Source organism: Cherax quadricarinatus, chromosome 75, assembly GCF_038502225.1.
Source record: "Cherax quadricarinatus isolate ZL_2023a chromosome 75, ASM3850222v1, whole genome shotgun sequence".
In the NCBI taxonomy this organism is placed as follows: domain Eukaryota; kingdom Metazoa; phylum Arthropoda; class Malacostraca; order Decapoda; family Parastacidae; genus Cherax; species Cherax quadricarinatus.
Window position 1 is genome coordinate 11,096,582 of NC_091366.1, and position 21,125 is coordinate 11,117,706.

Genomic DNA, 21,125 nt, shown 5'->3' on the forward strand with positions numbered 1-21,125 from the left:
TTGCAAACCTTTGCACTTTCTCTTAGTTTCTTTACGTGCTTGACTAGGTGTGGGTTCCAAACTGGTGCCGCATACTCCAATATGGGCCTAACGTACACGGTGTGTGTGTGTGTGTGTGTGTGTGTGTGTGTGTGTGTGTGTGTGTGTGTGTGTGTGTGTGTGTGTGTGTGTGTGAACTCACCTATTTGTGGTTGCAGAGGTCGAGTTACAGCTCATGGCCCCACCTCTTCACTGGTCGTTACTAGGTCACACACTCCATCTCCAAGAGCCTCATCGTACTTCTTAAAGTTATATATGGATCCTGCCTCTACTGCTACTGTGTGTGTGTGTGTGTGTGTGTGTGTGTGTGTGTGTGTGTGTACTCACCTATTTGTGCTTGCAAGGATCGAGACTTAGCTCCTGGTCCCGTTTGTATGTGTGTGCGCGCGCGCGCGCGCACACACTCATGAATCCGTGTGAGGGGAACGTATGTGCGTACGTGTGCTCCCGTGTGTGTTTGTTTTTTTGAGGAGAAGGTGAGCGTGTGTTCAGGAGTGCGTGGGTTGTTTTGGCGTGGTTGGCATGGGTTGACGTGGGTTCTCTCCGGTTTACACCCCATGCCCAGCACCCAGGGTAGTATTCTCTGGTTGGTGGACCTGCCAGGGTGTGACACTCACCCTAGTGTGCGTTGGGGCCACCGCCTAGTGTAGTGAAGTGAATAAGAGGACGCATCAGGGTACAGGAGGTGTATATTGAAGGATAACTTTGTGGGTATAGGGAGGACAACACAGGGTGGATATAAAACACAGGGAGTATAACGATGGTGGGAGGAGGAGGAGGAGGGTGCCAAGCTCAACAGAGGGCCAGAACAGAAAGTGCCATCCCCCTCATCCATCTCTGCCTTCTGCTGCCACCCCTGCTTGGTGAAGTCTTATGGCTCTTTGACATGCACCTTCTCGCTCTCTCTCTCTCTCTCTCTCTCTCTCTCTCTCTCTCTCTCTCTCTCTCTCTCTCTCTCTCTCTCACAGACAAATACACTGAAAAGGCGGGGCCAGGAGCTATGAATTGACCCCTGCAAACAAAATTAGGTGAGTATACACACACATACACATAAAGCGATGGCAAGCGATGTAGTGGAGGCAGGAACTAGACGAGGTATGATACAGCTCATGGAGCAGGTTGAGGGAGGACCCGGTAGCGGTCAGTGAAGAGGCAGGGACAGGAGCTGTGCTCGACCCCTGCAACCAAAATTAGGTGAGTGCAATTAGTTGAGTACACACACACAACTCATTATTATACGGCACACATTAGCACACTCCGGGCACCAGCACACCTAGGTGTTGGTTGGTGTACAGAGACTGGTGTACTGTGATGTCCTGCAAAATCCCTCCTACGTTAATCCAAGTGCGTCGAGTCTGGGAGAAACGCAAATCCTTTGGTAGGATTTATAACTAATCCTATGGCATTCATTGTGAACAAGTGTTTCTTGTACCAAAAGTGGATTGTGTACAACACTGTGTGTGTGCGCTCACTTAGTTGTGGTTGCAGGGGTCGAGTCATAGCTCCTGGCCCCTCCTCTTCACTGGTCGCTACTGGGTTACTCTCCCAGAACCATGAGCTTTATCATACCTCTGCTTAAAGCTATGTATGGATCCTGCCTCCACTACATCGTTTCCCAAACTATTCCACTTCCTGACTACTCTCTGACTTACGATTTTGGCTTAAATAGCAACACACTTCTTGCCGATTAAAGCAAGCGAAAATTTGTGTATGCAATAATTTCGCAAAAATCATTCTGAACTTAATGAAAAAAAATATTTCATTGTTTGTTTATTATTAAATTATTGTAAACTTGTCTAAAATACATTTAGTTGGATTAGGCTAAATTAAATTTCGCTGTTATAATAAGGTCAGGTAAGTTTTCTAAGGTTCTTTTGGTACAAAATTATTAATTTTTACATTAACATAAATGAAAAAATATATCTTTAAACTTATGAGAGAAATTTTTAGAAAGAACTTCATTTTAAACGAGTTCTTGATAATTAACCAATTTTACTTATTCGACACACACACACACACACACACACACACACACACACACACACACACACACACACACACACACACACACACACACACACACACACACACTCACACACACACACACACACATATGTATATATATATTATAATGGGTAGTGCCTTGGACTGACACTCAAAGGACGCGGGTTCGATCCCGGAGTGGGTAGAGACGTGGGCACGTTTCCGTTTCACATAGTACCTGGATGTTAGGCACCTTACACCAGTCGTCCAGGCTCTCTCCCTCCACACGACCACCACATTACAACACTACGACGTCCTCCACATGACCACCACCACATGACCTCGTAACGTCCACCACCACCACCCCGAGAACTACATGACCTCTACAGACAACCATCATGACCACACAATCTCTGTACGACGACCACCATTATCACCACCACACGACCTCCACCACTATCATCTCCCTTGCCGCCCCTACCTCTTCATCACTTCCACCATCACAGCAGGTGCCTTATGGATGTGTGAGGTGAGTGTGCTAGCGATCAAGCTGTGGGACAACTACCACCATCACCACGACTACAACCATCACCACGACTACAATCTCACCAGCGACTCACCACGACTGTACAACCACCACCACGACTACAAACATCACCATCACCACCACTACAATCATCACCACGACCACAACCATCACCATCACCACGACCACAACCATCACCATCACCACGACTATAACCATCACCATCACCACGACTATAACCATCACCACCACCACGACTATAACCATCACCACGACTACAATCACCACCACGACTACAATCATCACCACGACTACAATCATCACCACGACTACAATCATCACCACCACCACGACTACAACCACCACCACGACTACAACCACCACCACGACTACAACCATCACCATCACCACTACAACCACCACCACGACTACAAACATCACCATCACCACCACTACAATCATCACCACGACCACAACCATCACCATCACCACGACCACAACCATCACCATCACCACGACTATAACCATCACCATCACCACGACTATAACCATCACCACCACCACGACTATAACCATCACCACCACCATGACTACAACCATCATCACCACGACTACAACCATCACCACCACCACGACTACAACCGTCACCATCACCACGACTACAACCATCATCACCACGACTACAACCATCACCACCACGACTACAACCATCATCACCACCACGACTGCAACCATCACCACCACCACGACTACAACCATCATCACGACTACAACCATCACCATCACGACTACAACCATCACCATCACGACTACAACCATCACCATCACGACTACAACCATCACCATCACGACTACAACCATCACCATCACGACTACAACCATCACCATCACGACTACAACCATCACCACCACAACTACAACCATCACCACGACTACAACCATCACCATCACCACGACTACAACCATCACCACCACGACTACAACCATCACCATCACTACAACCATCACCATCACGACTACAACCATCACCACGACTACAACCATCAGCACCACCACGACTACAACCATCAGCACCACCACGACTACAACCATCAGCACCACCACGACTACAACCATCAGCACCACCACGACTGCAACCATCAGCACCACCACGACTACAATCATCACCACCACGACTACAACCATCACCACGACTACAACCATCACCACCACCACAACTACAACCATCACCACCACCACAACTACAACCATCACCACCACAACTACAACCATCACCACCACGACTACAACCATCACCACCACAACTACAACCATCACCACGACTACAACCATCAATACGACTACAATTATCGCCACCACGACTACAACCATCATCACCACCACGACTACAACCATCACCACCACCACCACGACTACAGCCATCACCACCACCTCCACGACTACAACCATCACCTCCACGACTACAACCATCACCTCCACGACTACAACCATCACCACCACCACGACTACAACCATCACCACCACAACTACAATCACCACGACTACAATTATCACCACGACTACACCCATCACCACGACTACAACCATTACCACCACCACGACTACAACCATCACCACCACCACGACTACAATCACCACCTCCACGACTACAACCATTACCACCACCACGACTACAATTATCACCTCCACGACTACAACCATCACCACCACGACTACAACCATCACCACCACGACTACAATCGTCACCACGACTAAAACCGTCACCACCACCACGACTACAACCATCACCACCACGACTACAACCATCACCACCACGGCTACAACCACCACCACGACTACAACCATCACCACCACGACTACAACCATCACGGCTACAACCACCACCACGACTACAACCACCACCACGACTACACCCACCACCACTACTACTATAACCATCGCCACCACCACGACTACAGCCATCACCACCACCACGACTACAACCATCAGCACCACCACGATTACAACCATCAGCACCACCACGATTACAACCATTAGCACCACCACGATTACAACCATCAGCACCACCACGATTACAACCATCAGCACCACCACGATTTCAACCATCAGCACCACCACGATTACAACCATCACCACCACCACAACTACAACCATCACCACCACCACGACTACAACCATCACCACCACTACTGCTATAGCCATCACCACTATCAGCACCTCCATGACCCCCTTCCCCCGTTCCCCAGCACTAGGAGGATGGCAGTGGAGCATGCCAAGTGTTGAGGGACTGGAGTAGAGTGCCAGACGGTGATCAGTTCGGATGCCAATGTTGTTCTTATTGCGTGTGGTGAGTAAAACCTGACTCATGTGAGTAAGGAAAGCTGGAGGAATACACTTCTTGTGACTCAGTCCTCAGAGAGAGAGAGAGAGAGAGAGAGAGAGAGAGAGAGAGATTGTGATTTCATTGATATATAGAGTACTCGTGAAGGCTGATACACCAAACAGGATGAGGTCGAAACTAGTCTCTGAGGCTCCACGACCACGAATGTCCTGCATCAGGATAACAGGTTCAGTACTGCTGGGCGAGTGGTGTTTAAGGATGGTGGTCCAGTGGATAGTGATGCGTAGGTTGTTCAGTTCACACAGGGCTGAGCATAGGAACGCAGGATCGAGTCCTGGCCAAGCCGCAGTTCTGTTAATAAGATGTTTATATATATATATATATATATATATATATATATATATATATATATATATATATATATATATATATATATATATATATATATACACATTCCTCACTGTAATTATGGGAGAAACTGTTAGAGGAACGACGTTTCACTCTGTGTAGAGTTTTATCACGTTTCTCTCAGTTTGGAGCTTGATCATAGTTCACATTGTAGAGTTTTACTGAATCATCTTTCACTCTACATTTCTTTTGCGATACAAAAACAGTTTGCTTGTTTGACATAGAGCGTAACAAACTCTGTGCAAACACAAACAACACGTCGTGTGTTTGCTCTCTCCACCATTGGTAAAATTTTGTTTCCGTGGATTTGTCTATACACATTTTGCTCCGATTTATATGAAATTGTTCATGTATCGCGGGCGTGAAATTCAGAAATTAAAGAGAGGTTATGGGGGTAATAGTAGGTTAATAAAGGGGAATTTTTGTAATAGTTCTTCCTGCCTTGTTAGTATGTCAGGGGAATAACTCGGCTGAGTTAATCCACACAATAAATCCCCTTGAATATTCTGAATAAATCCCATTGAGTGAATCTCGTGAATAAATCCTCCATGAAAGAATCTTCTTGTATTCCTCTTTCACCTTGCATTCCTCGACCACTTCATTGTATTCTTCTTCTACCACCTTGTATTCCTCTTCCACCACCTTGTATTCCACTTCCACCACTTTGTATTTTCCACTTCCACCACCTTGTATTCCTCTTCCACTACCTTGTATTCATCTCCCACTTCCTTGTATTCCACTTCCACCACCTTGTATTCCACTTCCACCACCTTGTATTCCTCTTCCACCACCTTGTATTCCTCTTCCACCTTGTATTCCTCTTCCACCACCTTGTATTCCTCTTCCACCTTGTATTCCTCTCCCACCACCTTGCATTCCTGTTCCACCATATAGTATTCTTCTTCCACTACCTTGTATTCCTCTTCCACTACCTTGTATTCCTCTTCCACTACCTTGTATTCCTCTTCCACAACCTTGTATTCCTCTCCCACCACCTTGCATTCCTCTTCCACCATCTTGTATTCTTCTCCCACCACCTTGCATTCCTCTTCCACCTTGTATTCCTCTTCCACAACCTTGTATTCCTCTTCCACTACCTTGTATTCCTCTTCCAACATCTTGTATTCCTCTCCCACCACCTTGCATTCCTCTTCCACTACCTTGTATTCCTCTTCCACTACCTTGTATTCCTCTTCCACTACCTTGTATTCCTCTTCCACCACCTTGTATTCCTCTTCCACTACTTTGTATTCTTCTTCCACCACCTTGTATTCCTCTTCCACCATCTTATATTCCTCTTCCACCATCTTATATTCCTCTTCCACTACCTTGTATTCCTCTTCCACCACCTTGTATTCCTCTTCCACCACCTTGTATTCCTCTTCCACCATCTTATATTCCTCTTCCACCACCTTGTATTCCTCTTCCACCATCTTTTATTCCTCTTCCACCATCTTATATTCCTCTTCCACCATCTTATATTCCTCTTCCACCATCTTATATTCCTCTTCCACCATCTTATATTCCTCTTCCACCATCTTATATTCCTCTTCCACCATCTTATATTCCTCTTCCACCACCTTGTATTCTTCTTCCACCACCTTGTATTCCTATTCCACCACCTTGTATTCCTCTTCCACCACCTTGTATTCCTCTCCCACCACCTTGCATTCCTGTTCCACCATCTAGTATTCTTCCACTACCTTGTATTCCTCTTCCACTACCTTGTATTCCTCTTCCACTACCTTGTATTCCTCTTCCACAACCTTGTATTCCTCTCCCACCACCTTGCATTCCTCTTCCACCATCTTGTATTCTTCTTCCACCACCTTGTATTCCTCTTCCACCTTGTATTCCTCTTCCACAACCTTGTATTCCTCTTCCACTACCTTGTATTCCTCTTCCACCATCTTGTATTCTTCTTCCACCACCATGTATTCCTCTTCCACCTTGTATTCCTCTCCCACCACCTTGCATTCCTCTTCCACTACCTTGTATTCCTCTTCCACTACCTTGTATTCTTCTTCCACCACCTTGTATTCCTCTTCCATTACTTGGTATTCTTCTTCCACCACCTTGTATTCCTCTTCCACCATCTTATATTCCTCTTCCACCACCTTGTATTCCTCTTCCACCATCTTTTATTCCTCTTCCACCATCTTATATTCCTGTTCCACCACCTTGTATTCCTCTTCCACCGCCTTGTATTCCTCTTCCACCACCTTGTATTCCTCTTCCACTACCTTGTATTCTTCTTCCACCACCTTGTATTCCTCTTCCACCATCTTATATTCCTCTTCCACCACCTTGTATTCCTCTTCCACCATCTTTTATTCCTCTTCCACCATCTTATATTCCTCTTCCACCACCTTGTATTCCTCTTCCACCGCCTTGTATTCCTCTTCCACCACCTAGTATTCCTCTTCCACTACCTTGTATTCTTCTTCAACCGCCTTGTATTCCTCTTCCACCATCTTATATTCCTCTTCCACCATCTTGTATTCCTCTTTCACCACCTTGTATTCCTCTTCCACCACCTTGTATTCCTCTTCCACCATCTTATATTCCTCTTCCACCATCTTGTATTCCTCTTCCACCATCTTATATTCCTCTTCCACCATCTTGTATTCCTCTTTCACCACCTTGTATTCCTCTTCCACCACCTTGTATTCCTCTTCCACCACCTTGTATTCCTCTTCCACCATCTTATATTCCTCTTCCACTTTGTATTCCTCTTCCACAACCTTGTATTCCTCTTCCACCACCTTGTATTCCTCTTCCAGTACCTTGTATTCCTCTTCCACCACCTTGTATTCCTCTTAGACTACCTTGTATTCCTCTTCCACCATCTTATATTCCTCTTCCACCATCTTGTATTCCTCTTCCACCATCTTGTTTTCCTCTTCCACCATTTTATATTCCTCTTCCACCATCTTATATTCCTCTTCCACTACCTTGTATTCATCTTCCACCACCTTGTATTCCTCTTCCACCATCTTATATTCCTCTTCCTCCACCTTGTATTCCTCTTCCACCACCTTGTATTCCTCTTCCACCATCTTATATTCCTCTTCCACTTTGTATTCCTCTTCCACAACCTTGTATTCCTCTTCCACAACCTTGTATTCCTCTTCCACCATCTTATATTCCTCTTCCACTTTGTATTCATCTTCCACAACCTTGTATTCCTCTTCCACAACCTTGTATTCCTCTTCCACCACCTTGTATTCCTCTTCCACCACCTTGTATTCCTCTTCCAGTACCTTGTATTCTTCTTCCACCACCTTGTATTCCTCTTCCATCTTAAATTCCTCTTCCACCACCTTGTATTCCTCTTCCACCACCTTGTATTCCTCTTCCACCACCTTGTATTCCTCTTCCAGTACCTTGTATTCTTCTTCAACCGCCTTGTATTCCTCTTCCACCATCTTATATTCCTCTTCCACCATCTTGTATTCCTCTTTCACCACCTTGTATTCCTCTTCCACCACCTTGTATTCCTCTTCCACCATCTTATATTCCTCTTCCACCATCTTGTATTCCTCTTCCACCATCTTATATTCCTCTTCCACCATCTTGTATTCCTCTTTCACCACCTTGTATTCCTCTTCCACCACCTTGTATTCCTCTTCCACCACCTTGTATTCCTCTTCCACCATCTTATATTCCTCTTCCACTTTGTATTCCTCTTCCACAACCTTGTATTCCTCTTCCACCACCTTGTATTCCTCTTCAACCACCTTGTATTCCTCTTCCAGTACCTTGTATTCCTCTTCCACCACCTTGTATTCCTCTTCCAGTACCTTGTATTCCTCTTCCACTACCTTTTATTCCTCTTCCACCATCTTATATTCCTCTTCCACCATCTTGTATTAGTCTTCCACCATCTTGTTTTCCTCTTCCACCATTTTATATTCCTCTTCCACCATCTTATATTCCTCTTCCACTACCTTGTATTCATCTTCCACCACCTTGTATTCCTCTTCCACCATCTTATATTCCTCTTCCACCACCTTGTATTCCTCTTCCACCACCTTGTATTCCTCTTCCACCATCTTATATTCCTCTTCCACTTTGTATTCCTCTTCCACAACCTTGTATTCCTCTTCCACAACCTTGTATTCCTCTTCCACCATCTTATATTCCTCTTCCACTTTGTATTCCTCTTCCACAACCTTGTATTCCTCTTCCACAACCTTGTATTCCTCTTCCAGTACCTTGTATTCTTCTTCCACCACCTTGTATTCCTCTTCCACCATCTTAAATTCCTCTTCCACCACCTTGTATTCCTCTTCCACCACCTTGTATTCCTCTTCCACCACCTTGTATTCCTCTTCCAGTACCTTGTATTCTTCTTCCACCACCTTGTATTCCTCTTCCACCATCTTATATTCCTTTTCCACCACCTTGTATTCCTCTTCCACTACCTTGTATTCCTCTTCCACCATCTTATATTCCTCTTCCACCATCTTGTATTCCTCTTCCACCATCTTGTTTTCCTCTTCCACCATTTTATATTCCTCTTCCACCATCTTATATTCCTCTTCCACTACCTTGTATTCCTCTTCCACCATCTTGTTTTCCTCTTCCACCATTTTATATTCCTCTTCCACCATCTTATATTCCTCTTCCACTACCTTGTATTCCTCTTCCACCACCTTGTATTCCTCTTCCACCATCTTATATTCCTCTTCCACCAAGTTGTATTCCTCTTCCACCATCTTATATTCCTCTTCCACCACCTTGTATTCCTCTTTCACTATCTTGTATTCCTCTTCCACTACCTTGTATTCCTCTTTCACTATCTTGTATTCCTCTTCCACTACCTTGTATTCCTCTTTCACTATCTTGTATTCCTCTTCCACTACCTTGTATTCCTCTTCCACCATCTTATATTCCTCTTCCACCACCTTGTATTCCTCTTCCACCATCTTATATTCCTCTTCCACCACTTTGTATTCCTCTTCCACCATCTTATATTCCTCTTCCACCACCTTGTATTCCTCTTCCACTACCTTGTATTCCTCTTCCACCATCTTATATTCCTCTTCCACCACCTTGTATTCCTCTTCCATCATCTTATATTCCTCTTCCACCACCTTGTATTCCTCTTCCACCACCTTGTATTCCTCTTCCACCACCTTGTATTCCTCTTCCACTACCTTGTATTCCTCTTCCACCACCTTGTATTCCTCTTCCACCACCTTGTATTCCTCTTCCACCACCTTGTATTCCTCTTCCACCACCTTGTATTCCTCTTCCACCATCTTATATTCCTCTTCCACCACCTTGTATTCCTCTTCCACCACCTTGTATTCCTCTTCCACCACCTTGTATTCCTCTTCCACCACCTTGTATTCCTCTTCCACCACCTTGTATTCCTCTTCCACTACCTTGTATTCCTCTTCCACCACTTTGTATTCCTCTTCCACCATCTTATATTCCTCTTCCACCACCTTGTATTCCTCTTCCACACCTTGTATTCCTCTTCCACCATCTTGTATTCCTCTTCCACCACCTTGTATTCCTCTTCCACCACCTTGTATTCCTCTTCCACCACCTTGTATTCCTCTTCCACCACCTTGTATTCCTCTTCCACCACCTTGTATTCCTCTTCCACCACCTTGTATTCCTCTTCCACCACCTTGTATTCCTCTTCCACCTTGTATTCCTCTTCCACTACCTTGTATTACTCTTCCACCACCTTGTATTCCTCTTCCACCACCTTGTATTCCTCTTCCACCACCTTGTATTCCTCTTCCACCACCTTGTATTCCTCTTCCACCACCTTGTATTCCTCTTCCACTACCTTGTATTCCTCTTCCACCATCTTGTATTCCTCTTCCACCTTGTATTCCTCTTCCACTACCTTGTATTCCTCTTCCACCACCTTGTATTCCTCTTCCACCTTGTATTACTCTTCCACCACCTTGTATTACTCTTCCACCACCTTGTATTCCTCTTCCACCACCTTGTATTACTCTTCCACCACCTTGTATTCCTCTTCCACCACCTTGTATTCCTCTTCCACCACCTTGTATTCCTCTTCCACCACCTTGTATTCCTCTTCCACCACCTTGTATTACTCTTCCACCACCTTGTATTCCTCTTCCACCACCTTGTATTCCTCTTCCACCACCTTGTATTCCTCTTCCACCACCTTGTATTCCTCTTCCACCACCTTGTATTCCTCTTCCACTACCTTGTATTCCTCTTCCACCTTGTATTCCTCTTCCACTACCTTGTATTCCTCTTCCACCACCTTGTATTCTTGTATTACTCTTCCACCACCTTGTATTCCTCTTCCACCACCTTGTATTCCTCTTCCACTTGTATTACTCTTCCACCACCTTGTATTCCTCTTCCACCACCTTGTATTCCTCTTCCACCACCTTGTATTCCTCTTCCACTACCTTGTATTCCTCTTCCACCACCTTGTATTCCTCTTCCACCACCTTGTATTCCTCTTCCACCACCTTGTATTCCTCTTCCACCACCTTGTATTCCTCTTCCACCACCATGTATTCCTCTTCCACTACCTTGTATTCCTCTTCCACCACCTTGTATTCCTCTTCCACTACCTTGTATTCTCTCCCGCTTCATTCTTGCTATGGTCGTTATATTCAGCTTGACTATCATTGACTGTCACACACACAGATACACACACACACACACACACACACACACAGACACACACACAGACACACAGACACACACACAGACACACAACACACACAACACAGACACACAACACACACCACACAACACACACCACACAACACACACCACACAACACACACCACACAACACACACCACACACACACACACACGCACACACACACATATACACACACACACACACACACACACACACACACACCACACACCACACACCACACACACCACACAACACACAACACACACACCACACAACACACAACACACACACACACACAGATAATACAAGATAGTTCTTAATCTAGAAAAGAGTAGATAGTTCTCAGCAGATAGCCTCGTTGTGGACTACCGTCCCTCGACCCTCAGAGAGAGGGAGAGAGAGAGAGAGAGAGAGAGAAAAAGGAAATTAGCAAAGAAATACAAAATCTTTTTATGCCTGGAGGAAGTTTCCACGGGGGTCAGCGCCCCCGTGGCCTTGTCTCAGATTACGCCTGGTGAGTCAAGGCCTGATTAACCAGGTTGTTACTGATGGCTGCACTCAGTCCAACGTACAAACATAGCACGGCTGATCAGGAACTGGTTCGACTCCGTGGGGGACGGGATGAACTAAGGGAGGCTGGGTTATATCACACTTCTCAGATCTCCCTTACCTCCCCTAACTAGCTCCTTACAACCTCCCCCTTCTAGTCCATAACTCCCCCTTCTTCCCCTCCACCGCCACCTACACCAGTGCACCTACACCAGTGCACCTACACCAGTGCACCTACAGCTTATCTTCACCTCTTCCCATTTTTGCCTGTACCTTCCATTTTCTATCGCCCATATTTGTCTTCTGTTTTTGTATTCTCCCATTTCTGTCTTCCATTTTTATCTTCACCACCCATTTTTATATTCTCCCATTTCTTCTCTCTTCCATTTCTGTCTTCTCTCCATCCCATTTCTGTCTTCTCCTCTTTCTTCCATTTCTGTATTCTCCTCTTTCTTCCATTTCTGTATTCTCCTCTTTCTTCCATTTCTGTCTTCTCTTCCTCCCATTTCTGTCTTCTCTTATTCCCATTTCTGTCTCCTCTTCCTTCAATTTGTCTTCTCTTCCTACCATTTCCGCCTTTTCCTCCCTAAATCCCCCTCCTCACTCTCCAAGTCTTCATTCCTCGCCTCCCGAACTTTTGATTCTTAGAGTTGAGGGAAGGAAGGAAGGGAGAGGGGAGGGAGAGGGAAGAGGTCGCGTGTGACAGGTTGCCGCATACTTGCGCTGTATTAGCCGGGCGCGTCGCTCAGAGAGAGAGAAAAACAGTTCCTTTTCCGCGAGAGGAAGTATTTTTTTGTTTGTTTTGAGGTGGGAGGGGAGGGGTGGGGGTCAGGATGAGGGGGTTGCAAGATCCTCGGGGTTTTTAATTTTTTTCTTCCTTCCTTTCTCCTCCTGAACACGTAAGATGATAAATCTTTGATTAACCTGTAAGATGACAGGTAAATCGTTGTCTCATGAACCTGTAAGATGACAGGTAAATCATTGTCTCATGAACCTGTAAGATGACAGGTAAATCTTTGTCTCATAAACCTGTAAGATGACAGGTAAATCTGTCTCATAAACCTGTAAGATGACAGGTAAATCTGTCTCATAAACCTGGAAGATGACAGGTAAATCTTTGTCTCATGAACCTGTAAGATGACGGGTAAATCTTTGTCTCATAAACCTGGAAGATGACAGGTAAATCTTTGTCTCATGAACCTGTAAGATGACAGGTAAATCTTTGTCTCATGAACCTGTAAGACGACAGGTAAATCTTTGTCTCATGAACCTGTAAGATGACAGGTAAATCGTTGTCTCATGAACCTGTAAGATGACAGGTAAATCTTTGTCTCATAAACCTGTAAGATGACAGGTAAATCTTTGTCTCATGAACCTGTAAGATGACAGGTAAATCTTTGTCTCATGAACCTGTAAGATGACAGGTAAATCTTTGTCTCATAAACCTGTAAGATGACAGGTAAATTTTTGTCTCATGAACCTGTAAGATGACAGGTAAATCTTTGTCTCAAACCTGTAAGATGACAGGTAAATCATTGTCTCATGAACCTGTAAGATGACAGGTAAATCTTTGTCTCCTGAACCTGTAAGATGACAGGTAAATCTTTGTCTCATGAACCTGTAAGATGACAGGTAAATCTTTGTCTCATGAACCTGTAAGATGACAGGTAAATCATTCTCTCATGAACCTGTAAGATGACAGGTAAATGTTTGTCTCAAACCTGTAAGATGACAGGTAAATCATTGTCTCATGAACCTGTAAGATGACAGGTAAATCATTCTCTCATGAACCTGTAAAATGACAGGTAAATCTGTCTCATAAATCTGTAAGATGACAGGTAAATGTTTGTCTCATAAACCTGTAAGATGACAGGTAAATCTTTGTCTCATAAACCTGTAAGATGACAGGTAAATCTTTGTCTCATAAACCTGGAAGATGACAGGTAAATCTTTGTCTCATAAACCTGGAAGATGACAGGTAAATCTTTGTCTCATAAACCTGTAAGATGACAGGTAAATCTTTGTCTCATAAACATGTAAGATGACAGGTAAGTCTTACAAACTTCTCGTTACATGCACTATACACACATCTTTACTTTCCCACGTGTTTCTTAATCCTGTAATATTTCCCTTCCTACCTAGGAGGCCTGGTCTGAGACCGAGCCCTGGGGAAGATAATACCCAGGACAACTAACACTTTCCAACCTAGGAGGCCTGGTCTGAGACCGAGCCCTGGGGAAGATAATACCCAGGACCACTAATAGATAACAAATATGTCGGGACGACGCAGAGTTCACTGACTCGTATAAGAGTGGGTGAAGTCAAGGGTTTAAGAGATTTACACCTCTCAGTGTATACTCCCTTGTGTTCAGGTTTATCTTCACTAGACTTTCTTGTAGACTAAGGTACTGACCATGTACTTCCAGGCTGAGGGACTGGTTACCACATAAGCTGTCTTTGTGTATCATTTCTGTAATGGACTGATAGAGCCACTGGTTGGCGAAACCTCTTCAAATAACGCAGAAATGCTTCTGCGTCACACCCAACACCCTTCACCCACTGCCCTACCAGTCAGCATTATGAACGACACAGTAATGTTGTTAGGCGAGGACAGGAGCTGTGACTCGACCCAGCAAGTACAGGTAGGCGAGTACTTCCCCATCAACGTCAACACTGCAAAGTCCAGTGTCACTCAACACAAGGATAATTATATTTCAACACTTTAGTGTCAGGGAGACAATCTCTCAACCTGAATTATCTCTCGCATTTTTGGATAGTGAGAAAAAAGAAGAGAACTTAGAGTTATGTCTCACGAGGTAGAAGGAATAATGAGGGAAGGGAGAGAGTGATACACGAGGGACATAGGAGAAATGAAATGATAAATCACACGAGGAAGGGGGACTTGGGTGTTAGCACTGAGGGAGTGCATTCTGGAAACTGCACTGAGGGAGTGCTTGCTGGAAGCTGCACTGAGGGAGCGCTTGCTGGAAGCTGCACTGAGGGAGCGCTTGCTGGAAGCTACACTGAGGGAGTGCTTGCTGGAAGCTGCACTGAGGGAGTGCTTGCTGGAAGCTGCACTGAGGGGGTGCTTGCTGGAAGCTGCACTGAGGGAGTGCTTGCTGGAAGCTGCACTGAGGGAGTGCTTGCTGGAAGCTGCACTGAGGGAGCGCTTGCTGGAAGCTGCACTGAGGGAGCGCTTGCTGGAAGCTACACTGAGGGAGTGCTTGCTGGAAGCTGCACTGAGGGAGCGCTTGCTGGAAGCTGCACTGAGGGAGTGCTTGCTGGAAGCTGCACTGAGGGAGTGCTTGCTGGAAGCTACACTGAGGGAGTGCTTGCTGGAAGCTGCACTGAGGGAGCGCTTTCTGGAAGCTGCACTGAGGGAGCGCTTTCTGGAAGCTGCACTGAGGGAGCGCTTTCTGGAAGCTGCACTGAGGGAGTGCTTGCTGGAAGCTGCACTGAGGGAGTGCTTGCTGGAAGCTGCACTGAGGGAGTGCTTGCTGGAAGCTACACTGAGGGAGTGCTTGTTGGAAGCTGCACTGAGGGAGTGCTTGTTGGAAGCTGCACTGAGGGAGTGCTTGTTGGAAGCTGCACTGAGGGAGTGCTTGCTGGAAGCTGCACTGAGGGAGTGCTTGCTGGAAGCTGCACTGAGGGAGTGCTTGCTGGAAGCTGCACTGAGGGGGTGCTTGCTGGAAGCTGCACTGAGGGAGTGCTTGCTGGAAGCTGCACTGAGGGAGTGCTTGCTGGAAGCTGCACTGAGGGAGTGCTTGCTGGAAGCTACACTGAGGGAGTGCTTGCTGGAAGCTGCACTGAGGGAGTGCTTGCTGGAAGCTGCACTGAGGGAGTGCTTGCTGGAAGCTGCACTGAGGGAGTGCTTGCTGGAAGCTGCACTGAGGGAGTGCTTGCTGGAAGCTGCACTGAGGGAGTGCTTGCTGGAAGCTGCACTGAGTGCTTGCTGGAAGCTGCACTGAGGGAGTGCTTGCTGGAAGCTGCACTGAGTGCTTGCTGGAAGCTGCACTGAGGGAGTGCTTGCTGGAAGCTGCACTGAGTGCTTGCTGGAAGCTGCACTGAGGGAGTGCTTGCTGGAAGCTACACTGAGGGAGTGCTTGCTGGAAGCTACACTGAGGGAGTGCTTGCTGGAAGCTACACTGAGGGAGTGCTTGCTGGAAGCTGCACTGAGGGAGTGCTTGCTGGAAGCTGCACTGAGGGAGTGCTTGCTGGAAGCTGCACTGAGGGAGTGCTTGCTGGAAGCTACACTGAGGGAGTGCTTGCTGGAAGCTACACTGAGGGAGTGCTTGCTGGAAGCTGCACTGAGGGAGTGCTTGCTGGAAGCTACACTGAGGGAGTGCTTGCTGGAAGCTACACTGAGGGAGTGCTTGCTGGAAGCTGCACTGAGGGAGTGCTTGCTGGAAGCTACACTGAGGGAGTGCTTGCTGGAAGCTACACTGAGGGAGTGCTTGCTGGAAGCTGCACTGAGGGAGTGCTTGCTGGAAGCTGCACTGAGGGAGTGCTTGCTGGAAGCTGCACTGAGGGAGTGCTTGCTGGAAGCTGCACTGAGGGAGTGCTTGCTGGAAGCTACACTGAGGGAGTGCTTGCTGGAAGCTACACTGAGGGAGTGCTTGCTGGAAGCTGCACTGAGGGAGTGCTTGCTGGAAGCTGCACTGAGGGAGTGCTTGCTGGAAGCTGACACTGCGAACAAATTTGTGAATATCGCAAAATATTTGACAAGGGGGATATCGTGCGGCCATCAGCAAGAGCCTGGTTGATCAGGCCTTGATCTACCAGGTCTGGGATGGGTCTGGGCCGCAGGAAAGTTGACCCTTGCAAGTATACTTAGTATCCTTCAGGTGCAAAAGGCAGGAATTGGCACAAGCATTTTATCAGCCAGACTGTGTGGGGGTCTGCTGGCCGCTAGCAACAACAGGCTGGACGATCCAAACGTAAAGAAGGAAGCCTAACTTCAGGCCGTGCAGCAAGGGTAGAACCCTTGAACCTGGCCACGGGTATATCACAGGTAAACGGAAGAAGGCAAGACATCACAAATGTTCTCAACACAGATGAAAGTATGTAAATATTATGCTCGGGTAATGTGCAGATATGAGACAAAAATGTCATTACCTTGTCCAAAGAAATGCTTCAGCATCGTAATAAAGGGAAAATGTCGCTTTGAAGAAAGATGTAATTTGTAGCATCATGAAATGTGCAAAAACTCACTAGAAGAAAGAATATATTATGACCTAGACTCTGTCCTTCTGTCTTCTGATGAGCGACACTGGAAGATACAGTCATGCGCACTCTGTGGAGTAAAGGTAGACAGAGAGAGAGAGAGAGAGAGAGAGAGAGAGAGAGAGCAGTCACAGACTGAGAGCAAGGTATGTTAACTAGAAAAAAAGGTTGCTTTTACTGCAGTTAGTGCAGACGATATCAGAAACACTGCTGGGACAAGTATGTGAGTCTTTATAAGAGGAAAGTGAACAGGGACCTCCTCCAGGTGCCAGATGAACCAGGCTGTGATGGATATGTAGGGCAGCGAGCCTCCATCAGCAACAGCTTGGTTGACCAGGCAAGCACCAGAGGAGCCTGGCCCATGGCCGGGCTCCGGGAGTAGAAAGACTCGGAACTCGTCAAAGATATATTTAAGGTATTCACAAATACGACTGTGACTCCACTCTGGGTTGCCTTGATGCACCCAGTAGTACGAGTGGCAGGTAAACTAGTCTTACCGTCTCACCTTTGTAATTGGTCACAGGTAGAAATAGTAATGGTAGGTGTACCAGTAATAGTAAAGAAATAGTCAGGTAATTGCAACAAGTCATAAGGTAAAACAAAAATAGTTTTGTTCAAGTTTTGAACATTATCAGTTTTTCTTCTCACCAGCAACTTGGTAAATCTTCCTGTTGTTGTTGTTGTTGTTGTTGTTGTTGTTGTTGTTGTTGTTGTTGTTGTTGTTGTTGTTGTTGTTGTTGTTGTTGTTGTTGTTGTTGTTGTTGTTGTTGTTGTTGTTGTTGTTGTTGTTGTTGTTGTTGTTGTTGTTGTTGTTGTTGTTGTTGTTGTTGTTGTTGTTGTTGTTGTTGTTGTTGTTGTTGTTGTTGTTGTTGTTGTTGTTGTTGTTGTTGTTGTCGTCTGAGAAACACCTCTGTATGACTGTGTATTAGGCACACCACTCACACAGGAGCATCACACACACACACCACTCACACAGGAGCATCACACACACACTACTCACACAGGGGCATCACATACACACCACTCACATAGGGGCATCACATACGCACCACTCACATAGGGGCATCATATACACACCACTCACACAGGGGCATCACACACCACTCACGCAGGGGCATCACACACACCACTCACACAGGGGCATCACACACACATACCACTCACACAGGGGCAACACACACACACACCACTCACACAGGGGCATCACACACACACACACACACACCACTCAGGGGCATCACATACACACCACTCACACAGGGGCATCACACAAACCACTCACACAGGGGCATCACACACAAACCACTCACACAGGGGCATCACACACAAACCAATCACACAGGGGCATCACACACAAACCACTCACACAGGGGCATCACACACACACCACTCACACAGGGGCATCACACACACACCATTCACACAGGGGCATCACACACACCTCACTCACACAGGGGCATCACACACACCCCACTCACACAGGGGCATCACACACACCCCACTCACACAGGGGCATCACACACACCCCACTCACACAGGGGCATCACACACACCCCACTCACACAGGGGCATCACACACACCCCACTCACACAGGGGCATCACACACACCCCACTCACACAGGGGCATCACACACACCCCACTCACACAGGGGCATCACACACACCCCACTCACACAGGGGCATCACACACACCCCACTCACACAGGGGCATCACACACACCCCACTCACACAGGGGCATCACACACACCCCACTCACACAGGGGCATCACACACACCCCACTCACACAGGGACATCACACACACACCCCACTCACACAGGGGCATCACACACACCCCACTCACACAGGGGCATCACACACACCCCACTCACACAGGGGCATCACATACACCCCACTCACACAGGGGCATCACACACACCCCACTCACACAGGGGCATCACACACACCCCACTCACACAGGGGCATCACACACACCCCACTCACACAGGGACATCACACACACCCCACTCACCTGGGCATCACACACACCACTCACACATTGGGGCATCACACACACCACTCACACATTGGGGCATCACACAGAGATAGACTTCTGCTGCCTCTCAGTGATCCTGAGACACTTGCAGTGTCTCACCAAGGGTCCAACACCTTTGACTGTCCTCTTGATCAAAGCGTTGTACTGTACAATTCCTTCCTCTTTTTCGACACCCGGACGCCTCTCTCTCCTCCCTGACAATTTCCCTTTCAATTCAGATTCCGATTTCTTCCGCGATACCAGCCTCCCGTACCCACTTTGACTTCCCATCTTCAACATACCTTCTCCTTTACATGGCTTCCCCTTTGCATTCGTCTCTGACGCAGGTGTTCCCTGAATATAATCGAAATATAATATTTATTATGCAGTAGTCGCGAACGAACGATAAAAGATGCAAAATAACCCCAGGGGAGAGTTGAATGATTTTACTCCCCCCTGTGGTTATTTTGCAATATTGATGACGTACCATTGTTAGTGCTTCGTGCCTGTGCTTCAGAGTCTTCAGGACCACGGTGCTGCTCACTTGCTCCTAGGCTGAGGGACTGATTACCTCATTTTCCACTGTCTACTGTATATGTTTCATCAGTCTTCAGATTCGATGTAAATCGTTTAGAAAATCCACTGGTTTAGGAATGAGACACTTATGCAGCATCTGGGAATCTTTATTACGGAAACGTTTCACCAGCCTGTGACTTCTTCAGTCCAGCACAGACGAACGGTGGAAGATGAGGAGTCGTTGGAGTTTATCAGTCCCTGATGGATTGAACACATCGACTCCAGGCTGAGGGACTGATCACCTCAAATTACTCATTATCCATCGTTCTGGAGGGCGAAACGTCTATACAGTACAGATACCAAGATATTGTAGATATATCTAATTCTTCACATCTACTGCTACTTAAGAGATACTCGGCCTCGGGAAAAAAATAAACGTATTACAGGGAAAAATCTACATTTATTCCAGGATTTTTTTTTTCCAGGACCTTTTTGAATATTTTCTTCCCCTGTGCCCCCCCCCTCTACGTATGTATGTAAAAATATTATGTGACACATAGGGACACATTAATGGACCAATGCACATATGGACCAGTATAATATTGGTCCAGGAAAGACCTCAAGATTATATAGTTTTATTTCAAGTTTGTTGTGGTCCAGTGATGAGTAATATCAGTATTACTCCAGCAAGAGTAATATCAGTATTACTCCAGCAAGAGTAATAGTGATATTCTTCTTTGCAATTTCATTTCTTCTGTTTCTTGTCCATCATGTCTGTATACTCCTTTTTTTCCCTCTAATATTCCTTTCTTTATATCTTCTTCTTCTCTTATTTCTCTTGCTCGATCTTTTCTTCCTTTTCTTCC

General features: G+C 46.2%; 1 protein-coding gene across 10 annotated transcripts in view; it reads left to right on the forward strand.

Moving 5' to 3' along the window:
- The window catches only part of LOC128691825 (uncharacterized), a 1,033,854-nt gene that overhangs the window by 872,481 nt on the left and 140,248 nt on the right, over positions 1-21,125 (forward strand). Inside the window, exon 1 of one of the 10 annotated variants that reach the window (XM_070101041.1) lies at positions 602-724. The exons of 8 other annotated variants lie outside the window; for them this stretch is intronic. The gene's annotated coding sequence lies outside the window, so the exon portion shown is untranslated. Of the gene's footprint in view, positions 1-601; positions 725-21,125 lie in introns of those variants that run through there. One more of the 10 variants, XM_070101042.1, reaches the window with a different exon arrangement.